General features: G+C 39.6%; 1 protein-coding gene and 1 pseudogene across 1 annotated transcript in view; one reads left to right on the top strand and one right to left on the bottom strand.

Moving 5' to 3' along the window:
* Window positions 1–17,227, bottom strand: part of LOC139940856 (uncharacterized) — a 101,731-nt gene that overhangs the window by 41,314 nt on the left and 43,190 nt on the right. The window lies entirely within an intron of this gene.
* On the top strand, window positions 6,946–16,195 carry LOC139940850 (E3 SUMO-protein ligase KIAA1586-like; annotated as a pseudogene).

Here is a 17,227-nt window from a genome sequence, read left to right as displayed (position 1 = left end):
CACTTCAATCTTCAAGATTTTCACTCGCCATTGGAAAGTTTCTCGTGGCAGATTTGGCTAATCCTTTGTCAGCCCTAAGCATGTGGTTCTGTGCTTACTATTGCTTCAATTTGAAGTACCCGAACAAGTCCGAAGGGGCGCTTGAGTTTATCCAGAGGTGAGTTTACTGACAATGTTCAAGAAGCTTGGCCTGTTCATGCTAGAGGAATCCCAGGGTTGATGCAGGGTTCAATATATCATGTTCTGTGTTTAACAACTGGAAACATTTAAACCTGCACCACCCCTGAGAATTTTCGCCCTGATTCGAGGTCAGGGTTGAGATTTTTCAACCATTGATCCCCCATGGAAGATAGGTATTGGTTTATTTGGTACTCATGAACAACTACTGAACCCAGGAGTCAGCATGTACCTAAACCCAGGGACTGGCTCCAAAAGTGGACGAAAGAAGCCGTCTGTTCATCCAGGCGTACTGAAGCTGGCTAATTCAATGAAAGTCTTTGAGAATGAGTGGGACTTGAACTAAAAAACATGGTACATGTAAATGTAATCATCATATGAAAGTTTTGGCTACTCCACCAATATTGTTTGCAGTGACACATAATTTTAATATATGTGCCATTGCAAAAACATGCAGCACATTGTAAACTTGTCTAATTTTTGTTAAGGTAATAATAGTATCAGGCCTTTAATATTAGTGGAAGTTGAACCAATAAACAAAGACCTGTTAATCACATATGTATTCTTGGTGGAGTGGCCAAAACTTGATCCACTATTAGAGATAAAAATTATGTGTCACTGCAAAAAATCTGCAACACATAAATACTTGTCTCATTTTTATTCAGGTCATACTTTTATACAGGCCTTTAAAATCAGTTGGAGTTATGCAAATAAACAAAGACCTGTGATCACATATGTATTCTTGGTGGAGTGGCCAAAACTTGAGCCCCTATTAGAGATAAAAATTATGTGTCACTGCAAAAAATCTGCAACACATAAATACTTGTCTCATTTTTATTCAGGTCATACTTTTATACAGGCCTTTAAAATCAGTTGGAGTTATGCCAATAAACAAAGACTTGTGATCACATATGTATTCTTGGTGGAGTGGCCAAAACTTGAGCCACTATTAGAGATAAAAATTATGTGTTCATGCAAAAAATCTGCAACACATAATTTGTGACGTAATATACGTGTAATGTTCTGTTCTGACAGTGGAACAAAAAATAGACAAGTTTGTATTATAGATTTTGTTTTGGTTTTTTTTGTTCCACCATCAGAACAGAACATTACACCGTTATTTTGATTTATTTATTAAATGTTGGAGATGTTTTTGTTCTGCTTTTCTTGTTTGTTCTTAGGGTTCCAAGAAGGTATATGCCAAAGTTTGCCAAGTTTTTACATGTTTGTGGTTTGAGGATGTTGAGCGCTAAATAAAAAGAAAGCGAAATCCTATACTGATGTGTTCCGGTAATATTATTAATTGTTTTTTCTTGACATTTCGAGTTATTAAATTGACGTGTAGTTTACGGTAAGGTACGGAACGTGATGTTACTGGGATGATTTTGTGAAACTAATTTCAAAAAGCTGTGATTTTAAAGCAAAAGTTATGTGAAAGGATGGTGGAGCTGTCCTATTTGTACAAGCCTCTCCTTGTAAAATCACAGCGACGAACCATAATTTTACAACACCGAAGGTACTGTGGTTTAACAGTGTGGCGTGTAATTTTGCTAAGCCGTCAACGTGAAGTAACATTAGTGGGACCGTGATTTTACAGGGTTTAATTTGTGAAATTAAGGTTAGAAAGTTGTTAACTTACAAGAACAGTTACGTTTAATGACTGGAGCTGCCCTATTTTTTACAAGCCTCTGTTTGTAAAATCACAGCGACGAACCATAATTTTACAACACCGAAGGTACTGTGATTTAACAGTGTCGCGTGTAATTTAGCTAAACCGTCAACGTGAAGTTACATTGGTGGGACTGTGATTTTAAAGGGTTGAATTTGTAAAATTAATGTTGGAAAGCTGTTATTTTACAAGAAAAGTTACGTTTAATGACTGGAGCTGCCCTATTCTTACAAGCCTCTCCTTGTAAAATCACAGCGACGAACCATAACTTTACAACACCGAAGGTACTGTGATTTAACAGTGTGGCCTGTACATTTACTTTAGACCGTTTATTTACGGGATAGTACTGGCGTCCAAACTGCCAGGAAAAAAACGTAAAAATACGATTTTTTTTTTTTTACAGTGCATGTGTAATGTATACCCATTGTTCAGACCAACAATAGCAGTTTTAGCAGGTCGTAGATTCAACGGAGTTCTCTAGAACTAACGGTCTCCGAACGGCTAAAGGGATTATGGTTTTATAGGTTGTTTGTGAAAAGAACTTGCCAAGTGTTCTTTACGAGTTTAGTAAGATTAACTGTGATTGACGGATTACGAGTTTAGTAAGATAAACTATGATTGACGGATTACTACACTCTGGCACGTTTGCAACAGCAATCAACATGGATCAACCAAGTACTTACGAATGTACGCAGGCCATCAACGACACAATTATTAAAAATATAAAGAATGGGACTTACTATTTTGTCCTTTCTGATTTCAGATTCATGTTAAGAAAGGTTTATTTATACTATCTGACGTTGATTGTGGTAGGTGCTCAAAAACTGTCCCAAAAATAGATTGTAATTCCCATTTTCCATGCTCGGCATCAACGGTTCAACAATCCGTCTGCTCCGTACCCTTGGCCCCAGCCCTTTTTGTATCACAGTCTTTCGCTTTTTTGACAAATCTGCGACGATACGCAGCAGATCTAATGCTTCTGAAGTTGTAGATAGCCATACGGCTGGATTTGTTGAAACAAACATCACACGTTTTGGGTTAAAATCAAGTGAGTTTTGAGTGTGAATTTCTCTGATTGTTCGTTTTCGAAGTGCGCCTGCCTCGCTCCCTTCACGCGATCTCATATTTAGTTGGGTTCCTTTAATTGTAGCAATTGATCACACCATTATTGTTAAGTGGGTAGGGGAACCCGACTCAAAAATCGAATGAATTTTAAGACGACACCCGGCCCGGAGACGACGGAGTGGATTTGGGGCTGGGGCCGCCGCGCCCGGGGAAGTGCTTCCTTCCTCCCATTGTGCCCATATTTGGCAGTTTCATTCATAACGAGAGGCTTTCGAAGCGTGTTGAAACATGTTTCGAACATGTTTCACGCAAGAGTGTTTGTCTGACTGTATTTGCACAGTATTATCCTGGTCTATGTCTCCAGTCAGCAGATAGCGAGGCGTGCCAACTACTAACTACCAGGTTTATAATTAATTCTCAAACCGTTTAAAATTGTGATTTTCTTGACAAAACATCCCTTTTCTGGCTGGGCGGTCTGAGCGTGCCCCGTTAAGCGTATTTTGCAGCACGTAGTTTGTAACATCATGGAGGAAGAAATAATTTTCATATTGTTTGCAGACCTAAACAAGTCTAGCCATAATATAATAGTAGGCATTTTTATGCGAGACACGATAAGAAAGTTGCAAACAATCTCCTAAAAAATATATCCGGAAAGGCATACAATGACCGTCTGGACCTGCCCGGCAATTGCAGGTGTTTCGGTTTTGACCTATGGACGATCTGCTGTTCTAACCAAACAAAAACCATGGAGGAATAAAAACATTGTAGTGGGCCTACATTAAAGACACTGTTTATGGGAATTTTATGGGCATATTGGTAATTGTCTAAGAACGGTCTTCTCCCTTGGTGTATCCAAACATAACGCATCAAATAACAAAACTGTGAACATTTGAACTCTACTGGTCGTCTAAGACTCTAAGTGAGAGTGTAAGAATTTTAAAAGAGTGTCCGACATCCGACATTTCACCTGCCTGATTTCAAGTGGTCTTGCGAATGTCAATAAAAGCATTTATTTAAGTTCACCGTTGATCCTAAAATTGAAAGCCAACTTAAAGATTATAATAATTTTTTTGTGCAGACGCAAACTCCACAATTCCCGCCCACAACGTCTGGCAAGTCCCACTCGCCCAGCAGAGACCCAACGGCCGGCATCTCCAACTCGCCCAGCAGAGTCGCAACAGCCAGCATCTCCAACTCGCCCAGCAGAGACCCAACGGCCGGCACCTCCAACTCGCCGAACAGAGACCCAACGGCTGGCATCTCCAACTCGCCCAGCAGAGACACAACGGATGGCATCTACAACTCGCCGTGCAGATACACAACGGCCGGCATCTCCACCTCGCCCATCCAACCAACGGACGGCATCTCCCTCCCGCCCAGTAGAGACCCAACGGCCGGCAACTCGCCCAGGCTGGAAGGGGTGCGAAGTGGGTGTGCCCGTGGCAACCAAAGCATTTGCAGCGGAGGGTGGGAGACATATAAGGAAAGCAAACTCCAAGTTTTTGTAAAAGTTTTTAAAAAATTTAAAGCCATTTGACACTTTCGGTACAGAATTTCTCTTTAAAAATGTAACAGATTTACAAATAACTTACAGGATTTATAGAAGGTAATGGTGAAAGACTTCTCGTGAAATATTATACAATGAAATGCTTTTACTTTTTGAGAAAACATTAAAACAATATCAATTCTCGATATCGAGAATTACGGATTTATTTTCAACACATGTCATGAAACGGCGGAAACAACGGTGGGTTTTCCCATTATTTTCTCCCGACTCCGGTGAGCGATTGATCCTAAATCTTCACAGGTTTGTTATTTTATATATATGTTGTGATACACGAAGTGTGGGCCTTGGACAACACTATTTACCGAAATTGTCCAATGGCTTTAACCTCAACTTTAACTTATAAATATAGATTTGAATTTTTCGTTTCAAGTTTATGTGATGTATTTCGTTAACCTTTATGTATTTTATAACTTGGTCTTGTTTTTATTGCAAGCAGTTGGATGTTATCTTCAATGCATTTTTAAAAGTATTGTTTGTGGCAAGTTGGTTTTTTTTGTAATAAAACAGAAATACATGTACATATAATGAATCAGTCCATATCTACAAAATTTCCGTTTATGGTCTCCAATTAAATTATGAGATTGCAATAATAATTTAGACAAAAACAATATCATTGTATGGTAGAACCCTCTGCCTGATATGCAAAGTGTGCTATTTTTTTTGTTTTTTTGGGGGGGGGGGGGTGGAAATAGAAACAATATCAACAAAAAAAAGTAGCCAAGTACAAGTTACCGCGGATTAGCCAGCATTTAGCTTAAACAGCTTTATGAAATAGAAACTCCGACTGCAAACAGACAACAACGGCTGCTTGTGTTTGTTGAATAGGCCCCGTGAAAGGACTGAAGCTCCGTTCACATAGTCTAGAAAGGCAATCGCAGACAAACACAGTTGAAACAAACTATGCACATAGCTAGCTCCATGGTATATTATCACGTAGCGGCAGCAGCACTCTTTACTTAATACCGTGCGCATTTGTTTGCAATGCGCACTTTAAACCTGCATATCCTGTTACTATTTTATTTGTCCTGCTCAAGTTTTGAATTTGCGCATCAGTTTCTAAATTGCGCTCGACTGCCACTGAGAAATTTGACAGTTTGGTTCCTTGTCGATCGTTGTAGGATTAACCAACACGAGTCGTCGGGGAATCTATGGTTAGATATTCAGGTTCAGTTACCACACGGGCGCTCACGCAGTGATGCGACAACTAACTTCACACGGAAAATACATTATGGGTGCGTTCGTTTAGCTTCCCTGTGTCGACCCCGGTGTGTGGCGTTCTCTTTTTCTAGGACGAAAGTGTGCAGATAATTACCCACGTTCGTCCTAGAAAAGAAAAAAAAAACGCCATATACCGGGTCAACCCAGGGAAGCTAACGAACGCACACCCATTGAATCGTAAGACCATGTGTATTAAAAAGACGGCAGTGTGTACGTTCTCATTTTTTGTCCAGTAGGCCTACCATTTTTTTAACTGAATGTAAACGCAAGATTTTCCTCTAAGATATTTAAGAAGTAGTTTTTAACCTGGAATTTATGAACGGACTGCAGTGCCAGCTTTATAAATCAGGTAAATTTGGTGAAAACAGCTCAGTGTTTTTTTTTCCTACTGTAGTGTTGTTTGCACTAATTTATTGTTGAGGAAGGGAGCTCCATTTTATACCCAAGACGTCACTCAGTGCCAAAGAGCTAATATAACGGTTCATGTCTAGCAATAGCAACCTATAAAATCATAATCCCTTTAGCTGCTTTGGAGACCGTGAGCTCGGGTGCTCCCTTGAATCCACGACCTGCTAAAACTGCTTTTGTTGGTCTGAACAATGGGTATGACAAAAGAAACCTGTGCCGGGGATCGGCTCCGTTGAAACACCGATCGGCTCCGTTAAAACACCCAATGAGAAATTCAACGGAGAGGTAAGCCATTAAATTAACGGAGGCGATCTGGCCTGAACTTTCCGGACGGTGAAACAATGGAGAAAGTGCAATTTTAACGGAGGAGGTTTTCATAGTGTATTCTAGCATGTTTTGGCTGAATCCTGCTATTTGGAGAGAGGAAGACATAACCGCCGAGGTGGAAGCGATGGAAGTTGTTGCTGCTCACTTCTCAACTTCTTTGGCTGCTGTTGATTTCCAGTCCAGCAAGATCAAGCGAGAGTGGCAGATGCTAAAAGTGTTGCAGAAAACCTTCTACAGAGGTATGAAGGCCAAGGATATGTGGGGTCAGGTTATCCAATACAAAAGGGATGACATTCCTAACATATGCCTGCTTGTTGAGGTCGCCATGGCTATTGGAGTTTGCAACAGCACTGTGGAGTGTGGATTCAGCATCCTGACATCAATGCTGTCTGACAGAAGGCTCTCCCTCAACCACAACACCATGGAGGATACTCTTCTCATCAAGACCAACCATCATGCCTGGGAGGAGCTCGAGCGTGAGTAGATCCTTGAAGATGCCCTCAAAGTGTTTTTGATGAAGAGGAGGAACCGAGTGTCGGATGATAGTCCAAAGAAGAGGAAACTCTCTGAAGTGAACCCCTACCAGCAGATTTCGGACAGTGAAGAGTCTACCAGCAGCTCCGACAGTGACAGCGGTGGATCCGAACCCGAAGATGAGTCAGCCACTTACCCTGATGACACTTCAGATGACTCAATTTTTTGATTTTTCCAAGTAGACAGCAAAGCTGTTCACATTATTATCAAAACAAAACCAAATATCAAAACATGTTAGTTTTAAAGGCACCTTTGGTAATTTTCAAAAACCTGTGAAAAATTTTTGCTCAATTGGTCATCAAATTTGCAAGAGATGAAATTGGATGAAGGATGAAATTGGGCTATTTTTCATTGAATAATTACTGGCCGTAAAACCCGATCACCATTCAAACAATATCATTATATTATCAAACAGCTCAAATTGGTGGTCAAGTTTCGCAGTTGTGATTGTTCAATAACAAACATTAAAATGTGACTTTGTGTGTCACTGTTTGTCTCTCAACTCTGGGTTTTTATTTTACAAAAAAAATGGACTTGTCAGAGGTGTTATAAAAAAGGTTTCATGATTAAAGTAACTCTTTAATTTGAGTAAGAAAAAGTTTAACTACTGGTGAATGTTGTGTTCCTTTTCTTGAGTATGTATTTATTAAAGGCATAGACACCTTTAGTTGGCATTTTGAATAACTACAGATAGTGTCCAGGGCCTTTTAACTTGCGTTTTGTTAGCGAGTGCAAATCACTCTCCTTAATTCATTGTTTTGATTTAAGAAGAGCGATTTTAACACCGCTCTCCTTAATTTACCTTTTGATTTAAGGAGAACGATGCACAGCTCTCCTCAGATTTATTAAAATGAAGGCCTGCAATATGAATGATCTTGGTATTTATAGTGACTAACCGTTTAAGTTGGAAGTTGCACATCAACAAAATGGTTTGCAAAGCAAACCACATTTAAGGCATGATTAGGAACCAATGTCTTGATGTTCATGATACTGTTACTCGTAAAACTCTTTAATTAGTGCACGTAAGATCCATTTTGGATGATGGGTTCGAAGTCTGGAACCCTCATGCTAAAGGCCTGAACAGTGCAAGTGAAAGAGCTCAGGCCTTTAGCATCAAATTTATTCTGAGAAGTTCGACCTCGTATGAGGAGCGTTTGAAAGAATAAGACCTCAGCTTTGAAGATCGTCTCTAACTCAACAAGGACAATGTTCTCTTTTTCAAGGGCCTCCATAGTTGATGTTTATTACAATTAATGACCAGGTCATCTTCCATCTTCCATAACACCGGTTCCCGCAATCTGAGGTCCAATTATCCCTATCTTATTCCCAACAAAAGTAAAACTGGTATTTTTAGGGAAACTTATTTAAATCCCATTTACAATTCCTGGAAAGTAATTCCACCCTGCCTTAGAAACTCACAAGTTCTTTCTCTTTTTAAATCTGGCCTCTTTGGCCACTACTCACCAGCCAGTGATGATTAATTTGGATAGTATGGTTCTCCTGTATATGTTTATTATGCTTGTGCAATACTTTTTGGCCATTTTTATATTGTAGTTTTTCAATCTTCTTTGTGATTTGATTTACTTGTTACAATATTTTGTAATTTTCTTTTGTTTTTTGCCTGTAGTTGGCCCTTGTGGGTTTTTTTTTTATATGTCAATGTAGGTCCTGATTGAGTGGGCATGTGTGCCTGTTCGGGGCTTCCCTTTTGCACCAATTTATTTGTATGTGTTTAATGAAGGTAAACAAAAATTAAAAATTAAAAACAATAAAATAATGGTAGAGTCCATTCAGATGCCCATGAGGGAACATCAGGACCTCATGGTGACATCTTTCAAGATAAAGGATCCGACGAGCCCTTAACTTATGCCAGCTCGTCATCGAGATTCCCTATACCCCACAACTGTTTACCATGAAATCACATGAGGCAGTTAGAACATCCAGCCACTCAAATTACCTGGCATCTATAAATTAAATGAAAAGCAAATTTAAAAGAAAGCATAGAGGCAGAAGAAAATAATTTGAAGTTGGGGACAAAGTAACACTTGCCATACCTAGAGAAGACAGAGTGCAAACATGTGTTAAGAGAATTGCAGGAGCTGTTGTTGATGAAGCAGGAGATGCCCAGCGCACCTACAAGATAAGGTTTAAATATGGTGTGATAAAGGGTATTATGGGTTGGATCAATTGCAAGAATATGATGGCAGGGTTCGAAATTAGCGGTAGCAATCACAGTCTTTTATCAATGAGGTGTAGTGTCCACAATTTTGAGTATCTGAACAAGCCAAAAATAATGAGCGGACAACCATCACAAGAGATATAATATACACAGTCATCAATGAATATGCATTTTTCTGCCAATTGATTGGTTGGTGGTCTTAACTGCTCATGTGGCTCTCCGCTGCCATCAATATTTAGGGGGCGGGACGACTTGGTAACGTATTCGTGTTGCGGCATGGCTGATGAAGTGCTTGACGATCAACGCTGTCAATTACAAAACGGCACAGGTTTTAAGTTCGGCCAATGTAAACCACAATGCCAAAATCGCGGCTCAAAAGTAGGCCCAATTTGGGGCTCAATAGTGACGCACTGACAGTGAAGACTTAACTTTCATAGTTTGAAAGCAGGTTGCTTTACCGATTGATTTATTTATCTTTAAGTGTAATTGTTTTTTTTATAACACTGTTTAATTAGGTTGAACGTCTGAAGCTAAAGGATACTTTAACCAGGCCAAGTTCATCTCCTTGATTTCGACTGATGCATCAATAACTGAAGCAAAGATTTTGTACATGCGCTACAGCATCGACGGGACTTCAAGCACCTGCCTTGTTGAATCCAGACCGTGGCTAAAGCTGACGCGGCGTCAATTACAAAATGCATCATCAATGGTCTGCAGAAGCGACTACAGATTGACCATGACTTTTTGAGGAGGAAACTTGTTGGATTTGGCTCAGATGGCGCTTCGGTCATGATTGGATGAAACAACGTAGTGGCAACTCAGATAAAACAATACAGTCCAGTAGTCCAAGCTGTGCACTGAACTGCCCACCGATTGGAGCTCGCATTCAAAGATGCTTTGAAGCCAGTGGTGCTGTACACCACGCTGTCAAATCTGCTTCAAAATTTGTATCTATTTTACCGCAACAGTTCAAAAAACAGGAGTGGCCTTAAACTTGCTGCAGAGGCACAGAAGCAGCAAGTAGCCATCCCACCCAGAGCGAGTGGTACGAGATGGCTGCCCCACCTTCTGAGGGCTATAAATCAGATCCTGAAGAGTTATAAATCCCTGATGACACACTTACAACAGGTTTGTTTTATTTTTAATTATATTCTGACTATGTTGTACAGTTGTCTAACCCTGAACTGCAAATAAACAAAACCAAATATTTGAAACTTAAACTCCAATTTAAATTTAAAATTTGAAAACAAATTATTTTGTTTAGGTTCAAGCTGAGCCAGGTATGTCGATAAATGTAAGAGCAAAGGCCAAGAATTTTGAGAAGTGTCTACACCGTCATGATCTGCTTAAGTTTGCACACTTCATGGCAGATTTGGTGTCCGTCCTATCTATGATATCACTTGCAGCCCAAGTGACGAACATCAATGTAGCCGAGGTAGCAGCTTCAATAGATGGAGCAGTCGCAACTCTTGCAAAATACAAAACCAGGTAACTATAAATTCAAAGGTCTTAGTGTTTCTATTTATTTTTCATACGTCATTAATAAGTAAAACATGTATGCATAAATTTGTTAACATTACTTTTGTTCTTATTGTGCAAAAATGTGACCCCAAGGGTGACTGACTTTGGTGATGAGGCTATTTTCGAAGGTGAAAAGCTTACCAGAGGGGGAGATCTTAGTTCTGCTATGACTAACGTTCTGAAAAGACTTGACGCCAGCCTTGGAGGCAGATTCGAAGACATGAACTCTGGAGTTCTGTCAAGTTTTAGAATTGCGAGTTTCAAGTTTTGGCCCATGGAGCTGGAGACATCCAAAGTGAAATTTATATTAATCAACAGCTGAGCTTATAATAATAATGAAATTAGAACATTTTACAACACCCACAGCTTACTAAAAAAAAATGTTTAATTTGGATAGTATGGTTCTCCTGTATATGTTTATTATGCTTGTGCAATAATTTTTTTGCCATTTTTATTTTGTAGTTTTTCTATCTTCCTTCGGATTTGATTTACTTATTACAGCATTTTGTTATTTTCTTCTGTTGTTCACCTGTAGTTGTCCCTTTTTTTTTTTTTTTTTAATGTGTCAACATAGGTCCCCATTGAGTGGGCCTATGTGCCTGTCTGGGGCTTTCCTTTTGCACCAATTTATTTAATGTATTTGTGCAATAAAGATAATAAAATATAACTAGAGATTGAGAGTTTGTGAACAAACTCAAGGTGTTCGGTTTCCGGGAGTAAAAGCCTGGATTAAAAAACAAATATTACACCTTGCTTTGTTCTCAAGATTTGTAATAAATGATTCAAATTACAAAAACTGTCAAAACCACATGATTACGTCATCTAGTAAAAGTGTATGTTTGGTGACGTCATCTGTAATGTTTGTTTTAAACCAGACCTTTGCCAGACTTGTATGGTGTGATGGTAAAGCATCAAAGGATGTTTATTTCGACCTAAAAGACAATAAACCACGCCCTTTCAAATCATTTCACAGTCACTTCCCGTTTAAACAGGTCAAAAGGTCAACGAAAGTTCACCAACATATCCATTTCTGTCAAGTACGTAAAGCCCTTTCATATGATGTACAGATTGTCAAAATAGCTTATGTAGTTTAGGAAATATGAACTTAGGAAATATTGACTGACGACTGAAGAAAAGACTGTAAGGGGCATGTATGTTTTAACCGCCTTGAACGAAGACTATTCTTCATGAAGCTTTTTCGCGCTCTATTGATAATATTTTTTAAAAAAAAGTAAAAAAAAAAAACGTGGATAAAAAATAATGATTTTTTGAAATAATAATTTGAATTTGTATTACTCAAGAATGGATGACGTCATCATGACCTAACAAACACATTATTCCACTCCTAATGCATATCTAACTATGTGCGAAGTTTCAAGTTCATGCGAGTTTGGGAAGTGTGCTTTTGTTCGAGGACAAGGGACGAAGAGAAGAAGAAGATGAAAATCTGGATTGTTTTATTGATTTGTTTGTACTAAAGTTTTGTTTAATCCGGCAGTTTATTTTAGCAAGACCACTCCTAATTGCTTGGGCCTTATGCTTTAACCATTCTGTTTTCTTTGAATGTTTTGTATTGTAACATCCATGTCTGTGCATGGAGGTAGAAATAGATTAGTTTACGTAACGTCCTTTCCTACTAGAGAAAGTTTGAAAGGGCTTATGTTATTTCAGAGATTTTTTTTCTTCAAAATATTTAACTCAAAATAACTTGGATAGTTGTTTTAACAAATAATCAAAACAATTGATGATTATGCTAAGTTCAAGAAGTAATAGATATCGTAATACTGACGTGAATTCCGTGGGCCCAAAACGCCCTTCACCCGGGGGGAGTGGTCGATCGATGTAACGTCTATATTCTTCTCGGTGTTTAACCAAAACATGACCAATGTTCGTCATTTTGTACTGTTGTTTTCTCACATAATTAAAAGTCCCACGAATCACTGAAGTAGGTGGCCATCTCAGCGAAACTTCGTCTTCAATTCCACATTGACCACTAAGCCATCAGAAGGGTAACATTTGAACAATTTGACGCTGAAGATTGAAATGAAATCGTTTTCGCAGCGTTCTGCATAGCTATATAGCTCTATGCATATCACACTATGGCACAGAGTACAACAAACTTGGCAGCATGCCACCAAATAAATTATGCCTAATACACTACACGTGTACGCCACAAGTGTTACGCACAACCAATGGGGAAATTTCGTAGTTCTTTATACAAGAAATTGTGAACTTTCAAACTCGATTTTGAACCAGAAGACGAGCTCAAAATGGGATCACGTCTGCGAGGCATTTACGGAGTTTTTAACGAACTTTCCGATGATGTGTCGATTGTAACAACCCATCATGTAGATCAAAAGTTATGATTTTTTGAAATAATAATCTTTGAAAATTCATAACTCAAGAATTGATGACGTCATCGTGACATAACTCAAACGGTTTCTTCTCCTTATACATATCTAACTATGTGTGAAGTTTCAACTTTATATGTGCTTGGGAAGTGTGATTTTTTTAGCGGACAATCGCCGCTTATAAGCAGAATGGACGATCACTGGAGCGTGCTCTGCTGCACCGCTAATACACGTGCAATGTTTATGCACATACCAATGGGGATTTACGTTGTTCTTTAGACGTGAATTTTGAAATTTTCAACCTCTCTTTTGAGCCGGAAGACAACATCAAAATGGGGTCATGTCTGTGAGGCGTTTACGGAGTTTTCAATGACGATTCCGATGATGTTTCGATTGTAAAAATCCCTCATGTAGATCAAAAGTTACGATTTTTTGAATTAATAAACTTTGAATATTCATAACTCAAGAATTGATGACGTCATCATGACGTAACTCACACGGTTTCTTCTCCTAATAAATATCTAACTATGTGTGAAGTTTCAAGTTCATACAATGTTTGGAAAGATGTTTTTGTAGGGGGACAAGGGACGTACAGAAGAAGAAGAAGAAGAAGAAGAAGAAGAAGAAGAAGAAGAAGAAGTATCAATAAAAAAAAAAAACCGAACAAAAATAAGAGGTGTTCCGGGCTGTTGGCCCGAACACCTAAAAAATAAAAAAAATAAAATAATGGTAGAGTCCATTCAGTTGCCCACAGGGGACATCAGGACCTCATGGTGACATCTTTCAAGATAAAGGATCCAACGAGCCCTTAACTTATGCCAGCTCGTCATTGAGATTCCCTACCCCACAACTGTGAAATCACATGAGGCAGTTAGAACATCCGGCCACTCAAATTACCTGACATCTATAAATTAAATGAAAAGCAAATTTAAAAGCAAGCATAGCGGCAGAAGAAAAGAATTTAAAGTTTGGGACAAAGTAAGCTTGCCATACCTAGAGAAGACAGAGTGCAAACATGTGTCAAGAGAATTGCAGGAGCTGTTGTTGATGAAGCAGGAGATGCCCAGCGCACCTACAAGATAAGGTTTAAATATGGTGTGATAAAGGGTATTATTGGTTGGATCAATTGCAAGAAAATGATGTTGTCCTTGACTCCAATGATAGTAGATGGCAGACTGAGCAGCTGATGTCAAGGCGCGAGGCAGTGAGATTGTTATCAAGGAAACATACACAAGGAAGTTCCATGAAATGTGGTTGCAGATATGGTTCTTTGACAAGAAATTTTCTTGTAAAAAGCCTGGATTGGTATGCAACACAAAGTGCCATAAGGGAAGAATGTGTGACAATAACCAGGATGATGGTCCACAAACAATTATAATGAGGGGAAACAACTCTTCAAGTATCCAAAGGCAGAATATAAACCAAACTGCCATATTGTTTACTATTTAGGATTTATATTTGCATGGTAAACCTTTGAGGGTTGAGGAATGTGTGATTTACATTAGGAGTACATTATTTGACTTACAATTTTCCCAAGACTGCATCATATCCAAGTTATCCATTTAGTGACTGACTTGAACAAAGACCACCGTTTACAAGGTGATACTTTAACATTTAGTTTTGTTTTCTGTTTATATTATCAGAGACACAAGTTATGATTCCGGAGGATGTCAGCATACAGAGGAAGACGAAGACAATTTCAAATTGAGGTGACTAGCAATTAACACACTAAGTTGTCAATATTTTGCATTCATCAATACCCCCAGACAGTCTATACACCAATTCAGGCGCGCACCGAGTGCGCATGTTGAGCACCGCGGCCATTGCATGAGGTACAGTCATGTGCCTTGTTTTGTGCATAAAGACGTGAGGAAATCATGTTCCTTTTCACTCTAAATGGAAATTAAATGTTTTCCTCTACGACTTACACAATTTCCTTTCCAGGACATCATGATATACTAATAAAGATCACTGACCACAAATATTTGCAACAAAACAGAAACCGAGTCATCTTGGAAAACGGTGCTTGTCTTAGGTGAACTAGGGGGGGGGGGGAAGACAAGGAAGTGCAGGTAGTTATATAGCACGCCCTCAGTCTGTGATGGAAGCACACAGCACCTCCGCACACCGAGTCCGGGAAGATGAGGATGTCATGACGAGGCGGAAGCTGAAATCACAGGACCAGCAGTCTTGTCGCTCTCTACGCCCCTGATGTCAGCCCCCTCGTCGCCAGAACCATGCCCTTCCATCCCGGTAGCCCTACTGGAGTTAACCGGCAAGCCCAAAGCTATGTGGGCATTGATGCATGGGGAAGCCCCTTTTACACCAGCCCCCCCCCCCCCATAACCCTTTGATACCTGCGCTGGATTAAGGTTGAGAACCATACGAGGCATTTTTTGGTGAGGGGGCAATCACGTACCCCAGCCCTGCACATGCACAGGAGTCTCTCTCGAAGTAACACAGACATTGAAGTTAGAAATTGCCTGCATACTGGCCTGCAGACCCTTATGTCTGGTTTGCGCAGGTTGAAGCCCAATTTGGCACTAGAGGCATTACGGCGGAGAAGACAAAGTATGAATATATCATTTCAGCACTGACTTCGAAGATTGCGCAAGAGATCCAGGATATGCTACTTGAAATCTTGAAATGTATTGAAATTTACACTGTTGATCGTAATTGAAAGGATCTATTATAGGATAGCAATCTTTTTGTAAGCTGGCAGCCCCCCCCCCCCCCCATCCTATATTGCAGTGTTGTGCCAGACCAAAGCGGGGAATGTGAAAGAAAGATTTTCTCTTCGGCTTGAGCTAGAGAAAGATGTCAAGGTGTTTGTGCTCGGCAAGGCAGGGTGTGGATTGAGCACCGTCGTCATCAGGGCTAGAGCAAGGCAGATTGCAGAAGACCGCGGCATCACCAATTTTATTGGTGGTCCTGCTTGGTGCCATCGTTTCATGAAGAGAAATGACTTGTCCGTGCGTGCCAGAACAACCGTCGGTCAGCGGCTCCCTCCAGAATGGCAGGGATTGATGAACAACTTTGTCGATTTCGTGGAACAGAACATCACCAGGTTGGCACTCTCGAGGGACAAGATCCTGAACATGGATGAGGTGCCTATGACGTTTGACGCTCCCATGAACAGAACTGTCACCGAGAAGGGATCGTCGACCGTGACTATATAACCACCACCGGACATGAAAAAACACACTTCACGGTGGTTATAGCATGTACGACTAGCAGGAAAGCTGAAGCCGATGGTTATTTTCAAACGCATCATGAAACCTAAAGAGAAGCTGCTCTCTGGTGTGGTGGTTGTGTGTAACAAGAAAGGTACGTTTAAAACCAATCATTCAAGCTATTGCCCCCTCCCACTTTTCTTAAATTCCCTTAATTATTTTGCGAAAGTTTACTAGAAGAGAAACTGCCCTCTGGTGATGGCGGAGGGTCTGCACACGTACAAAGCGACAGGGAGGATGAGGCGTTTATAACCAATCATTCAAACTATTCCATTGCCGCCTCCAACTTTTCTTAAATTCCCTAAATTATTTTGAGAAAGTTTATTATGTGACTTAATAAAACATTTTTTTTTTTTCAAGTTTGCAGAATGAATGAACAGAGATGTGATGCAGTAGTGGGCAGAGAAGTGTGGAGGAGCTGGCCGCTCTGTTTTGCAGCGACAGCGAAGACAGCGACTTCGAGGGTTTTGATTTGTGAGAAACCAGATGGATCAAGACATCCAACAAAACCAACAGTTCTTTTCAGAGCTACCACTACTTCCAAAAAGAGATTATTGAGCAAAGTGAAATAATAAAATATTTAAAAAAGTGGATTACCTGGCCCCTGAGAGAAAAATCCCCTTATTTAATAAACCCAACCCCTGTTGAATCCCGATAAATTATAAAGTAACAACAAAATACCTTTGATTAATAAACCAAATCAATTTCGAATCCCTTCATTAAAAAAAAAAGGAGGACCTAAAAGTATTAATAGTAATAGTATAAGCAGTACAGCATGCCCGATTATTCTGGCATCAATTTAAATCCGCAAATTATTACAATTAATAAAAACCCTTTATTTAAAACCCAACAAGATTTAGTATTAAAAGAACCCTTTATTTAAAATCACGCCCAATATTGTGAGACCAGTAATAGATAAGAAACTCTGCCCTTCAGAGTTTACACAACTCCCGCTACATGTTCAAGGTTAATGGACTC

This window comes from Asterias amurensis, chromosome 8 (assembly GCF_032118995.1).
Source record: "Asterias amurensis chromosome 8, ASM3211899v1".
Lineage (NCBI taxonomy): Eukaryota > Metazoa > Echinodermata > Asteroidea > Forcipulatida > Asteriidae > Asterias > Asterias amurensis.
The sequence above is the reverse complement of the archived record's forward strand: the minus strand, read 5'-3'. Positions and strand labels throughout refer to the sequence as shown.